The sequence below is a fragment of the Arachis stenosperma genome, chromosome 4, assembly GCF_014773155.1.
Source record: "Arachis stenosperma cultivar V10309 chromosome 4, arast.V10309.gnm1.PFL2, whole genome shotgun sequence".
NCBI lineage: Eukaryota > Viridiplantae > Streptophyta > Magnoliopsida > Fabales > Fabaceae > Arachis > Arachis stenosperma.
This window is the reverse complement of record NC_080380.1, coordinates 98,004,015-98,019,013: the sequence shown is the minus strand read 5'-3', so window position 1 is coordinate 98,019,013 and position 14,999 is coordinate 98,004,015.

The window sequence follows — 14,999 nt, the reverse complement described above, 5'->3', positions numbered from 1 at the left end:
CCCCTCACTTCTGCAAACTCTCTCTCTCTCTCTCTCTCTCTCTCTCTCTCTCTCTCTCTCTCTCTCTCTCCCTCTCCCTCTACTCTATTGAAGAAGGTTGCGCCGCCACAACCTGGAGCTGCTATTGCTGCTGGTAAGCCACATTGTCGTCGCGGATCAGCATGTCGTCGTCACTACTGCTGGAGTCTCGGTGGAAAGCCTTAGTTGTGATGCCATTGTTGGTGTCCCTTGCCGTTGGAGATAGTCACCTTGTCGCCATCACCGCCGCTGAGGTCCACTACTACGCTAAAGGTAAAGTTGTTGTCTATTTTTTCTTTTAATTATTTGTTGTATTACTAAACCCTAGCTCCACCACTGTAGGTTTCACTGCCGCCTCCTGTCAGCACTATGCTTCCACCATTCTACAGCCACCATCAGAGATAATTTTCCTATAGTATTTATATTTTTTTCATATTTTTTTGTTTGTTTAGAATTTTGTTAGATATTTTATTAATTTTTTAATGAAGTGTGTGCTTAGGATTTGTTATATTAATTTAGTATAATTAGAAATTAAATAATGTTAGGTTAAGTAGGCTTTGATTCAGGGTTTGTTTTGAATTGATGGTGTTTTGGATGATTGTTAATTTTTTTAGTTTATTGTTGTCTGAGTTAATTATTTTTTTGAGTTAATTAGAGTTTATTGTTGTTAATTCTTTGAGTTAATCTTATCTTATTGATTTTCTAAATTAATTATTGGCTTATTGTTGATTGTTGTTAATTTTCTAAATGTTTTGTTGTCTGATTTAATTATTTCTTGAATTAATTTTGCTGAGTTGATTGTTGTTACTTTTATTGAGTTTGTTGCAATATACTCATTTGAATATATGAATTTTGATTTGTTTATTTAATTATAATTTATGTATTGATTATGTTTACAGTTTGCAATTGAAGGAGTACAACTGATGAATCCACAATTCATGGTATTTATTTGCTTTAATTGGGTAGATTTTATTGACTTCTCTTGCATTTATTCATTAAAATAGCATAGTTTTGTGAATTTCTCCTAATTGTGCTTAGTGATGAAAACCATACTTTTTATGCTTAAAATTGCTAATTTTAATTTCACTTCTATTCCATTCAATACCTTGATGTGTTTGTTTAAGTGATTTAAGGTTTAGGAGGCAATGATGGCTTGAAGAAGTGGAGAAAGAGCATGCAAAAGTGGAGAATTCATGAAGAATTGAAGGATTTGCAAAGTTGTCAATCCTAACCTCTTCATACTAAACTGATCATAACATGAGCTACAGAGGTCCAAATGAAACAGTTTCAGTGGTATTAGAAAGCTAACATCCAGAGCTTCAAAATTATATATAATTTGTTATGGTGGACATGTGTTAAGATGTCCGCGTATGCAGCCAAAGTGCCACGTATGCAGAACACAAAAAACGTGACTCACTTAAGCAACATATGACCAGCGATTTCTAAATCATTTTGGACCCACTCCAACCCATTTCTAATGATGAGAGAGTAATTAGTTTTAGTTTAGAAACATGCTTTAGGTTATATTCTAGAGAGAGAAGCTCTCTCTTCTCTCTAGATTTAGGATAGATTAGATTGAATTTCTCTTAGATTTAAGCTTTATTTCTTGTCTTGATTTAGTTTTCATGCAAAATCTTATTGATATATCTTTGTTTTATTAGTTTTACTTGCTATTTTCTTTATTTAGTTACTTTTATGTTATTGAACTCTTGTTGATTTTGTAACACCCTACCATACAGAGTCTTATGCTTAAGTCATAATTCAGAGATGGCAAGGTATTACGACCTCTAAAATAAAAATTAGTACGTATAGTAGTATGAATGATTGATTATAACTAGGAGCCTTTGTAGAAAAAGGGGTAAACAAAAACCGCAACTCAAAAGCGCATCACTCCGATCGATAACGTAACTGTTCCGAGGGTTACCTGAAACGTGTAGCTCGGTCGTCTGGCAAGACCCGAGGTAGGGGTTCCGTGACCCGAGCTTGGTGTGCTGAGCGGCTGGGGGTTGTACCTGCAATGACACTCCGATGCTTAAGTTAGCATGGGTCCAAGCAGATATTGAGTAGAATTAGAGTATGAGTTATACCTGGGTGCTCCAGTGTATTTATAGTGGTTGGTCGTGATCTTCCCTGGATAAGATATTCTTATCTTATCTTATCTTTGGGAGTCTTATCTCTATCTTTTGCGGAACCGCCTTTCCTAGGCCTTTTTCGGCCTTTAGGTTTTGGGCTTCGTTCCTTTTGATGGGCCTTCTTCTTTATTTGTCCGAGGTCCGACCTTAGGCGTGGGCCTTTGGGACGAGGTCGGACCTTCTGCGAACTTCCCGAGTTTGGAGAGCTCGGTCAGGGTATGAACAGTGCCCCTATCCGAGTTCGTCCTTTTGAGAGGTCGAGCTCGGGCATAGTCGTCTTTTCAAAATTTGAAAATGGCCGTTTCAGCATTTATTGCTTTTTACCGTTTCTCCTCGATTTCCGTTCGGGCTCTGTGAAGGTATTATTTATTTGCCCCTTTCCTCATTTTCTTTGTTTATTCTGTTCCCTTTCCCTTTTTCTGGGTTTTTCGCCACCTCTCTTTCGAGCATCTTCCTTCTTTCTCTCTGTTCTTCTTCTCCGATTCTTTCTGTGCGTTGTTTTTCGGGGTTTCCTCTGCGCCGCTGTTTTCGTTCTTCTTGCATCGGAGCTCGTCGTCTTCTTCCTTTCTTCCAGGTTTGTTTCTCGTCTTTACTTTCGCTGTGCACATATGCTTTTGTTTCTTTTTCTTCTATGCTGGGGTTGCCCCGAAAAGAGGCGCCGCCATTGTTTTGGTTGTTTGTATGTGGGGGGGGCTCTTTTCTCTTGGTACTTTGTTTTCGCGTTACTGCATTTTTTCTTCTAAAAGAACTTTTGTTTTCTTGCTTCTACTGAATGGGTTTTTTGCTGTCTGCCTATTATGTGATTTTTGGCTTGCTGTTGTATTCTTCTTTGTAGGCAAGATTTTTTATGTCTCGAAAGGTGTTTCAAGCAATGTCGACCAAGATTCCGAGTGGTCTTGGTTGGGTAGATCCTGTTCCTCTAAGGGTCCCTTCTGTTGTAGATTCTGAGTATCTAGTTAGGTTCCGTAGGGAGTGTAGTATTTGTGAGAACAGGGAGTCTGAGCGGGATTATGAGCTAGTAGCCCCGGAGTCCGAGGAGAGAGTGTGCTTCCCGCCTTTAGAAAGTTCCGAGAAGCTATTCTTTTATGCTTACGATTGTTTTTTCTCTAAGCTGGGTGTACGACTTCCTTTTACCGACTTGGAGTCCGAGGTCCTTTGGTCTTGTAACCTTGCCCCTACGCAACTCCATCCAAATTCTTGGGCGTTTTTAAAGCTGTTTCAACTTTTGTGTCAGTTTTTAGGCGTCTCCCCTTCTGTTTCTCTTTTTCCTATCTGTTCGTGTTGACGAAGCCGGGGTCGGGTGCTGGGAAGGTGTCCTGGGTCTCTTTTAGGGCTAACCAGGGAAAGAAGTTTTGTACCTTGTATGATGAGTCGTTTCATGATTTCAAGAACTACTATTTCAAGGTCCGGGCTGCTGGAGATGTCCGACCTTTCTTTCTAGATGAGAGTGGGGAGCCTTCTTTTCCTCTTTGTTGGCAGGAGAATGTAGTGTCGGTTAAGTATACTTTTGAGAGTCTAGATGAGGTGGAGCAGGCTTTTGTGGGTGTGTTGAGCAGTTTATGGGGTCGGGCACCTCACTTGGATACGAAGAAAATGTTGGGAGATCCAAGCCTTCTCCGTTCCGAGTTAGGTAGTTCCCGACCTCTTTGAGATTTCATCTTAGTATTTTGGCTTCGTTTTGGAGGTTTTTCTGTTGTGATAATCCCTTTCTTTTGTTTCTGCAGAGATGTCTTCTCAGGCTGATTCCATGAAGTTCCTTCGTCGGTCGAAGAAGTCTGCGGCTGCTCGGAATATCGAGGCTGAGGCTTCTGCCCGATCTTCTCCGCAGAAGACTACCGTGGGTGTTCAGACTCGGTCGAAGACCATTCCGACTCCTCAGTTCCGAGCTATAACTCAAGATCCTCCGACCTCCGGACCCGGTCACCTTTCCCCGTCTTCGACCTCGGGTCCTCCCCCCAAGAAACAGAAGACCTCTCAAGAGCTTGCCGGTTTCAATGATAAGGATTTTGACGCTCTTGGTTGGATTGAGCAGCACATTCTCCCCCAGACCTTTATTTCTACTGATGATGCGTCTATGGAGCATCACTTTCAGTATATGGCGCGGAGCTGTGTTCGGATGGCTAGTCTTCATGCCGCTATTGCTCGGGAGTTCAAGAAAGCTCCCCTTGGGGTGACCAGCTCCCGACTTGAGAAGGCACGGTCCGAGCTTGATAAGATTAGTCAACTAAAGGCTGCCAGGATTACTGAGCTGGAGGCCTCTTTGGAGGAAGAGAAAACTAGGGCCACCGCGGCTGTGGCGGCGGCGAAGACATCTGAGGAGATGGCGAGGGTGGCGACGGAGAACCATACTAAGCTGTATGCCGAGCTTGTGGAGACGAAGGAGAAGTTGCAGTCTGCTCGGGATGATTTTTACGAGCTGGAAGATAATGTGGCCAAGGGTATGGATGCTATGTTTGTGAATTTGAGGGATCAGGTCCGGGTTCTTGCTCCCGACCTGGATCTGAGCTTATTCAGTACGGAAAACATTGTTGTGGAGGGAAAGATTGTTCCTGCTCCCGCCGAGGATGAGGTTCCGGTGTCCGACCACAAGGCTCCGGTGTCCGACCCCGAGGTTCCGGTTGTGAACCCGACTTCGCCTTTGGCTGAGGATAGATCTGGTGTGGAGGTTTCAAGCCGGGATGATGGTGCTGTCGATGCAGTCCCGATTTCGATGTTCCCTCCGCAGCCTTCTGTTGATGCGGAGACCGGAAAGGACCTTGATCCTCTGTGATCTTTTTAGTGGTTTGCCCGGCCTGTGGGCTTTTTGTTGGATGGCTTTTGTGAACACTTTTGGACACCTTTTGCTTTTATTTAGCCACTTGTGGTGACTTTATTATGCGGTGTTTGTGTTTTGACCTTTGGTTTCTGCCTTCGTGCTTTTTAGTTGTTTTTCGGATAACAACTTTTTAGCTAGCGTTTTGACTTTATGTTTCCGCTTCCGTGCTTTTTAGTTGTTTTTCGGATAACAACTTTTTAGCTAGCGTTTTGACTTTATGTCTCCGCTTTCGTGCTTTTTAGTTGTTTTTCGGATAACAACTTTTTAGCTAGCGTTTTGACTTTATGTTTCCGCTTCCGTGCTTTTTAGTTGTTTTTCGGATAACAACTTTTTAGCTAGCGTTTTGAAACTTCTTTCGATTTCGTTCTTTTCGCTTTGTACTTTTTAGTTGCTTTTTGTAAGGCAACTTTTTAGTAAGCGTTTTTCGAAATCCTGGTTCTTGCCGTTTTAAGGCTTCTTTCTCGGGCCGAGCTTTTTCTCGGACATCGGGTGCTCGAGTACCTCCTTTTTGTTAGGTCCGACTTTGTCGTTGGTCGGTTCTTTTGAGTTATTTCTGTAATCTCTTTTTATTTGGCTTTTGAGCCATTTTAGAGTTACTTTATAACTTTTCCCTTTGTTGGGTCCGACTTCGTCGTTTGGTCGGCCTTTTTAAGTTATTTTTGTAACCTCTTTTTTATTTGGCTTTTCGAGCCATTTCAGAGTTACTTTATAACTTCTCACATTAATTTGAACCTCGTCGCTTTATCTTTGCCGACCTTGTATGGTCTCTTGGCAAATGATTTTTTGCGTTTTGCCGAGCATAAATTAATGCGCCTTGGTGGGGTACTTTCTAGGATTTGCTTCATCATGAGGAAGAGAAATAGAGAAATTTGATTAGTATTAAAAAGAAAGAATATTTACAAAGTGTTTACCCTTTAGGTCGGGTATCCTACTTAACCGGGTGTCTCATTAAAAAACCCTTGTAGGGAAAAAGAGTACACCTCGGGTTAAGTTTTTCTAGCTGTAGTACCGTCTTAGATTACAGGCGTGCCAGGTCCTGGGCAGCTCATTGCCTTCTAGGTCGGATATTTTGTAGTAGCCTGTCCCTAAGACTTCTGTTACCTTGTAGGGCCCTTTCCAATTTGCGGCTAGCTTTCCTTCTCCCGACTTTTGTGTTCCGATGTCATTTCGGATTAGAATCAGGTCGTGACTGGAGAAGCTTCGCTTTATTACCTTTTGATTGTATCTGAGGGCCGTTCGCCGTTTTAAGGCTTCTTCTCGGATTCGGGCTCTTTCTCGGACCTCGGGGAGGAGGTCGAGTTCTTCCCTTTGTGCCTGTGGGTTGCCTCTTTCGTTGTAGAAGATGACTCTGGGCGACCCTTCATCTATTTCGATAGGAATCATCGCCTCCATCCCGTAAGCTAGCCGGAATGGGGATTCTCCCGTTGTAGAGTGCGGGGTTGTCCGATATGCCCATAGTACCTGGGGGAGTTCGTCGGCCCACGCCCCTTTGGCCTCTTGGAGTCTTCGCTTTAACCCGGCCAAGATGACTTTATTTGCAGCCTCTGCTTGTCCATTGGCTTGTGGGTGCTCGACCGATGTGAATTGCTGTTTGATTTTTAGTTCGGCCACCAAGTTCTGAAAACTTGTGTCCGTGAACTGTGTTCCATTGTCTGTTGTGATGGAGTAGGGGACTCCGAACCTCGTGACGATGTTTTTGTATAGGAATTTACGGCTTTTCTGAGCCGTAATAGTGGCTAAGGGTTCGGCTTCGATCCACTTTGTGAAGTAGTCGACCCCTACTATGAGGTATTTGATTTGCCCGGTCCTTGTGGAAACGGGCCGAGTAGGTCGAGTCCCCATTTTGCGAAGGGCCATGGCGCAGTGATGCTGATAAGGTCTTCGGGCGGTGCCTTGTGAAAATTGGCGTGTTTTTGGCAGGGGGGCATATTTTCACAAACTCTGTCGCGTCTCTTTGTAAGGTCGGCCAGTAGAACCCGGCCCTGACTACTTTCTTGGATAGTGCCCGAGCTCCGAGATGGTTCCCACACATGCCTTCGTGGACTTCTTCGAGGACGCCCTTTGTTTCTGAGGTCGGAACGCACCTAAGGAGGGGGTTTGAGAATCCTCTTCTGTATAATACGTCGTGAATTAGCGTATAATTCTGGGCGTCCTTTGTAAGCCTTTTAGCTTCTTTTCTTTCTATGGGGAGAGTTCCTGACTTCAGGTAGTTGAGTATGGGGGTCATCCATCCTTGCTGTTGGTTGGATATATTTAACGTTTCTTCCTCTCTTAGCACGGAGGGAGATTGTAGGGTTTCTTGGAGAAGACTTCTGTTGTTGCCTCCGGGCTTGGTGCTAGCGAGCTTCGAGAGGGCGTCTGCCCGGCATTTTGTTCCCGAGGTATGTGCTGGATTTGTATTTCCGGGAAGTGTCGTAATTGTGCCTGTGTTTGGTCCAGGTATTTTTTCATAGTAGGGTCTTTGGCCTGGTAACTTCCATTTACTTGTGATGTGACGACCTGGGAGTCGCTGAAGATCGTGATTCTCTGGGCTCCGACCTCTTCGGCTAGCTTTAGTCCTGCTAGTAGGGCCTCGTATTCGGCTTGGTTGTTTGAAGCCTGGAACTCGAATTTTAAGGATAGCTCTATCCGTGTTCCTTGGTCGCTTTCGAGTATAACACCGGCTCCGCTTCCTGTTTTGTTTGAGGACCCGTCGACATACAGATTCCACGAGAGTGGGGTTCCCGGGGTCTCAGTATATTCTGCGATGAAGTCGGCTAGATATTGAGATTTTATGGCAGTCCGGGCTTCATAGTGGAGGTCGAACTCGGACAGTTCCACCGCCCATTGTAGGATTCGTCCTGCCATGTCTGTTTTTTGTAGGATGTGTCTCATGGGTTGGTTCGTCCGGACTTTGATGGTGTGGGCTTGAAAGTAGGGACGGAGCCTCCGAGCCGTGAATACTAGGGCGTAGGCGAATTTCTCTATTTTCTGATAGTTTAATTCGGCCCCTTGTAGTGCCTTGCTTACGAAGTATATGGGTGTTGTCCTTGGTCATTTTCTCGTATTAATGCTGAAGCAACTGCCCGATGTCTGACCGAGAGGTATAATACGAGCTCTTCCCCTTTTAAAGGTCGGGTTAGGATTGGTGGCTGCCCGAGGAATTCCTTGAATTCTTGGAAGGCTTTTTCGCACTCCGGGGTCCATGAGAAGGGTTTCCCTTTCTTTAGGAGTGAGTAGAGAGGTAGTGATTTTATCGCTGATCCTGCCAAGAATCTTGATAGGGCGGCTAGCCTTCCATTTAGTTGTTGTACTTCTTTGACACACGTCGGGCTCTTCATTTTGAGTATCACTTGGCATTTGTCCGGGTTTGCTTCGATGCCTCTTTGAGTCAGCATGAAGCCTAAGAACTTTCCGGCTTCTGCGACGAAGGTGCACTTGGTCGGGTTAAGTCTCATGTTGTGTTTCCTGAGGGTGCCGAAGACACTTGTGAGGTCGGGAACCAAGTTTCTGTCTTCTTGTGTCTTTACCAGCATATCGTCGACGTACACTTCTAGCTGTAGCCCGATGTGCTCTGAGAATACTTTGTTCATTAGCCTCTGGTAGGTTGCCCCGGCGTTCTTCAGCCCGAAGGGCATTACTACGTAGCAGTAGTTTGCCCTTGGGGTTATGAACGAGGTCTTTTCTTGGTCGGGTCCGTACATCGGGATTTGATTGTATCCCGAGTATGCATCCATGAAGGAGAGATATCTGTAGCCTGAGGCTGCGTCGACTAAGGCGTCGATGTTTGGTAGTGGATATGGGTCTTTGGGGCAGGCTTTGTTGAGATCCGTGTAATCGACGCACATCCTCCATTTTCCGTTGGGCTTTTTTACCAGGACCACGTTCGCGAGCCATAGGGGATATTTTACTTCCCTAATGAATCCTGCATCAGTGCTTGTACCTGTTCTTCTATTGCCTGCATGCGCTCGGGTCCGAGCTTCCGGCGTCTCTGTTGGACGGGTCTGGATCCCGGGTATACTGATAGCTTATGGCACATCAGGTCGGGACTTATGCCTGGCATGTCGGAGGCCTTCCAGGCGAAGAGGTCGGAATTCTCCCTTAAGAGGGTTATGAGTTCCTCCTTTAGGCCTGCTTCGAGGTTTGCTCCAATGTTTGTTACTTTTTCAGGTGTGTTCCCGATTTGGATCCTTTCGGTTTCTCCCTCTGGTTGTGGCCGAAGGTCTTCTCGGGTTTGAACTCGCCCGAGTTCTATTGTGTTGACTTCTTTCCCTTTTAGGCTTAGACTTTCGTTGTAGCATCGCCGTGCTAATTTTTGGTCGCCTTTTAGGGTGGCAATTCCCTTTGCGGTAGGGAACTTCATACAGAGGTGTGGGTTGAGACCACAGCTGCCAGTCTGTTTAGGGTTGGTCGCCCAATGAGGGCATTGTATGCTGAGGTAACGTCGACTATAATGTAGTCGATGCTTAACGTTTTAGATTGCTCGCCTCTTCCGAAGGTAGTGTGTAGCGAGATGTATCCTAAGGGGTGGATCGGGGTGTCCCCTAGCCCAAATAGGTCGGAGGGATAGGCCTTTAGCTCTTTTTCTTCAAGTCCGAGCTTGTCGAAGGCCGCTTTGAACAGGATATCTGCTGAGCTTCCTTGGTCAATCAGGGTTCGATGTAAGTTGGCGTTTGCTAGGATAATGGTGATCACCATAGGATCGTCGTGGCCGGGTATTATCCCCTGAGCATCTTCTTGGGTAAATGAGATGGTTGGCAGCTCGGGCAGGGGATTGTCTTCTCGGACATGATAGATCTCTTTGAGGTGTCTTTTTCGCGAGGATCTGGATGTTCCTCCGCCTGCAAAACCTCCGTTTATCATGTGTATGTGCCTTTCAGGGGTTCGCAGGGTCTGTTCGGCCCGATCCTCGTTATCTCCCCTCCTTCTCCTTTTGGTCTCTTCTCCTTTTTCCGCTATGTATCTGTCGAGTTTTCCTTCTCTGGCTAGCTTATAACATTCTTCAGGTCGTGGCAGTCATTAGTAGAATGACCGTAGAGCTTGTGGTATTCACAGTATTCGGACCGATCTCTCCCCGCTCTCTTGTGTTTTAAAGGTCGGGGCGGTGGGATTTTTTCGGTGTGGCATACTTCTCTGTAGACGTCTACCAGGGAAACTCGGAGGGGAGTGTAGCTATGGTACTTCCGTGGTTTGTCCGAGTTGGACTCTTCTTTCTTTTTCTGTTCTCGATCTCGGTCTCGGAGTGGGTAGGTTGATTCCTTCCTAGAAGAGTCTCTTAGCTGGGAGGTTTCTTCCATGTTGATATATTTTTCTGCCCGCTCTTGCACCTCGTATAAGGAGGTCGGGTATCGTTTGGATAGGGATTGGCTAAATGGTCCTTCTTTTAGGCCGTTTGCTAGTCCCATGATGGCTGCTTCAGTGGGCAAGTGTTGTATGTCCAGGCAGGCTTTGTTGAATCGCTCCATGTATTCTCGGAGAGTTTCTTGGTTACCCTGTTTGATCCCGAGTAGACTGGGGGCATGTTTTGCCTTGTCCTTTTGAATAGAGAACCTTGTTAGGAATTTTTTGGTTAGGTCCTCGAAGCTGGAGATTGATCCTGGTGGCAGGTTGTCGAACCACTTCATGGCCGACTTGGTGAGAGTGGTGGGGAAGGCTTTGCACCGAATCGCGTCGGAGGCGTCGACCAGGTACATTCTGCTTCGGAAGTTGCTGAGGTGGTGACTTGGGTCGGTGGTGCCGTCGTAGAGATCCATATCAGGTGGTTTGAAGTTTCGCGGTACCTTCTCCTTCATGATCTCTTGTGTGAAGGGATCATGGTTGTTTTCGGGGGTGGTGCCGCGTTCCGTCCGGTCTTTCAACTCGGCCTCTATCTTCCGCAGCTTTTCTTCTAACTCTCTGCGCTTGCGAGCTTCCCTTCTCAAATCTTGTTCAGTTTCTTTCTGCTTTTTTATGTCCTCTTCGAGTTGTTTCAGTCGGTTTTGCTGTGCCCGTACTGCTTCTAGAATTTCTGAGCTCTCTTTTTTTTCGGGATTTTGTGGATTTTTGTTTGGAAGTGATGTCTTTGGGCGATTCTGTTTGTTTCCTCCTGGAGTGCGTGGTGATAGAGGGCTGTCCGGTCGTTCTCCGGTGTCAATTTCCTCTTCTTGTTCTGATGTAGCGTGGTTATTGTTGGGAGGGTCGTCCGCCATGGTAAAGGGATGACTTCCAGGGTCCCCGGCAACGGCGCCAATGTTCCGAGGGTTACCTGAAACGTGTAGCTCGGTCGTCTGGCAAGACCCGAGGTAGGGGTTCCGTGACCCGAGCTTGGTGTGCTGAGCGGCTGGGGGTTGTACCTGCAATGACACTCCGATGCTTAAGTTAGCATGGGTCCAAGCAGATATTGAGTAGAATTAGAGTATGAGTTATACCTGGGTGCTCCAGTGTATTTATAGTGGTTGGTCGTGATCTTCCCTGGATAAGATATTCTTATCTTATCTTATCTTTGGGAGTCTTATCTCTATCTTTTGCGGAACCGCCTTTCCTAGGCCTTTTTCGGCCTTTAGGTTTTGGGCTTCGTTCCTTTTGATGGGCCTTCTTCTTTATTTGTCCGAGGTCCGACCTTAGGCGTGGGCCTTTGGGACGAGGTCGGACCTTCTGCGAACTTCCCGAGTTTGGAGAGCTCGGTCAGGGTATGAACAGTAACGAACAAGGATAAACCAACGCGAGATTATATATATACAAAGGAGTGTCAAAAACAAGAATATCAAGACTCAAGATCCGGCTGCGAAGATAACCGGTCCGAGCATAGCAATATATACATATGATAAAAATAAGGAAAACCCCAAAGGAAACCCAAAGGGACAGAAATACATAAAACCTATTCTCCAAAATCTCCCATAAGAGGAGTCATCACAGTTTGTATTATTTAATGGAGATAAAAGTATCTAAGCAAAACGTATAAACCAAAACATAGTCCCGAGAACAAAGGATCTTCGCAAATCTAGAAGTCTCCAGCATGCCTCAGCGGGAAACCTCACGTCCTGCATCTGAAAACCACAAAATCCGCATGGGTGAGAACTAGAGGTCCCCAGCATGGTAACAGCTTCCACATATATAATACATAATAATAGAGGAAAGCCAAAGGCAATCCTAGAACTTCCTCCAGATAATATCAAGCTTATAAACAAGCTAAACCGTATAAGGGCATCTGACTAAAGATTCTTCAGTCTAACTAATACTTCCCTTACCAATTCCTTCAAACCTCCCAACCACCAGCAGGAGTATAATATAGCAAACACAGTTATATCAGACAAAGAATATACAAATAGGAGCAGTTAAGACATTTAGACAATTAGCAAGTAATATGCAGTCAAATAGGCAATCTCAAACAATTCACATAGTATGCATATGATGAATGCCTGTCCCTAGTGGCCGATGATATCATCTTGTCGGTTATAGAGCCAACCCGACAAGTCCTGGTCGCTAACCATTGGACTGTCCCTCTGTCGCGCATCCCCAACTCGAGTTATACTCGTTATAAACTTGATCATAAACATGATCCATATCCATCACCCTCACTGGTGAATATTTCGGGGGCGAGCTCATCCGGGTCTTTCACAGTGCCCGGCCACACTTACGACATAGGGTCACCAGAGGCATCAATAAGCATCATCACATATATGACCACATCATATATCTCAAACATTCAACAACATCCACAATTCAATTCCTATCTTAGGGCCTCTAGCCTAAGTATTTCCTACCACATTACATATTAGATACGGGAAACCGAAACCATACCTTAGCCGAATTTCCCAAGCTCCACCGGAGCACTTCCAAACCACTTATCCACAAGCTCTCAAGGCCTCAACACCTCCAAGAACAGATTTTTCACCACCAAACCCTTTCCAAGCTTTTCAATATCACCAATCAAGCTCCAATATCCACACATACACAACCTAAGCCACAACCATCATACCCATACACAACATCTCAAAACTCAAACATCATAAAATCACAAATTACACTAGGGTTGAGAGTCTTACCACACCCAAGGTCCAAGGAGACAAGATTAACCTTCTCCTTCAAGAGAGTTGTGTCCTATAACATCAAAGAACCCAAAATCTCAACATTTTACCCATGAAACTCGAAAATAAGGGCTGGAATTTCGAACAGAAACTTGTGGCTTACCTCAAGATTAATTGTATGGGTTTTGTAGAGCTCTCCGCGGTGAACGCGTGGCCGCAAACGGAGCGGCAATCGGAGCTCTAGATCAAAAGTTATGGTGGTTTGAAGATCAACCAAGGGAGAGAACTTGAGAGAGTGTTCTTCCTCCCTTTCTCCCTAAGTTCAGCGTGTTTTAGTGTGTTGTGAGGAGAGAGAGTGCTGAAAACTAGGGTTTTGGTTTAGTTATGTTGGGCCAAGGGCGCACTTTGGGTCCGGTTGGCCCGGTTTGGCCCGTTCGGTCCAATCTTGGTCCGAATTCTATAAAATTGGTACCGAATTTCTCGTCTCAGTCTCCTCTATCACATTTAGCCATAAAAATCACATTTTAGGCTTTCTAGAATAAATTCTCATTTATGGGTTAATTAGCCGTTAATTAACCGGGTTTTACAGATTTTAATATCAATTTAATGCAATTTGAGATTTTGTGTTTCTTATTATTTGATTTTATTATTGTTACTTTCTTACCTTTGGTAATTTTAGATTTTATTATTTCTTGTTATTTTACCATGCTTTCCTTTTATGCCTTTCAAGTGTTTGATAAAATGTTTGGTTGAGTTTTAGAGTAGAATTTTGTGCTCTTGACTTGGGTTGAGTATTGTAAACTCTTGAATTGTCAAAATCTAATGTTGATTGGTAATTAAGGATTGCTAGTTGGCTTGAATTCCACTAAAGCTAGTCTTTGATTAGGACTTGTGGACTAGAATTGACTTTGCTCACTTGACTTTTCTTCAATTTTAGAGGATAACAAAGTGAGAACAAAACACAATTACCATCACAATTGAGAATGATAATGAGGATAGAAATTCCAATTCTCACCTCTTACCAAGGCCTTTCTTAGTTGTTAGTTTACTTTATTGTTATTTATATTTCTTGTCTCTTATTATAAAAATCCCAAAATACCTCATAACCAATAATATTCACACTTCTCTGTAATTTCTTGAGAGACGACCTGAAGTTTAAATACTCTCGATTTTTATTGGTTTGCATTATAGACGAGAGGTCTCCAGTGCTGGTAGTTCTTTATTCGTAGATTAATGGTTTATGATATAAATTCTCCAACTTGGTTTGTAAGTTATTGAATTGTATAAGTTTAAATAGATATACCATTTGAGAGATATACATATGCATGTTAGTAGATTACTTAGAATCTTAATTTGTCATGATATGTTAATTGATTCTCTGTGAATTTGTCTCATTTTCCTAGAATTTGCACTCCATTTGTATAACTAATTTGTCCTATTTGTATAATTATTTTTTTATTTCAATATTTTATTGTCTAAAGAATTTTAATATTTTATTTATTTTTTAGTCTTAAACTTTGATATGTGAATTTGTTTGTGAACTTCTAACAAAAAATTATAGACAAATTATTATAAAAAATTGTAAAATTTTGAATTTTGTTAGTTTAAAAATTTTGAACTTTAAGAGTTAAAATTATATATTGAATTTTTAAACAATTTTTTTAATTAAAAGTGAAGTTTACTGTTGGATTTACCGGGAGATAAATCCGACAGTAACAAGCTCCATAATTCCATTATTCAAAAGTTCATATTTGTCGTTAAATCAAACGATAAACAGATTATTGATGGATTTTATTAGTAAATCCACCAAAAAAATTCATTAAAAATCGCCGGATTTTGCATCGGCTTTTAACAAAAATTTTTCTGTTAGATTTTGTGACGGTTAGAATGGTACATAATTTCGTTGAGGTGGTAGCTTTACCATCGGATTGATAATTCCACCAGAAAATTCGAAGGAAATTAATAGCGTTAATTCTAATTAAATTGGAACGCTCAATACCATCATATTTAGGATTGGAAAAATACGACGATAACCTATTTTATAAAACA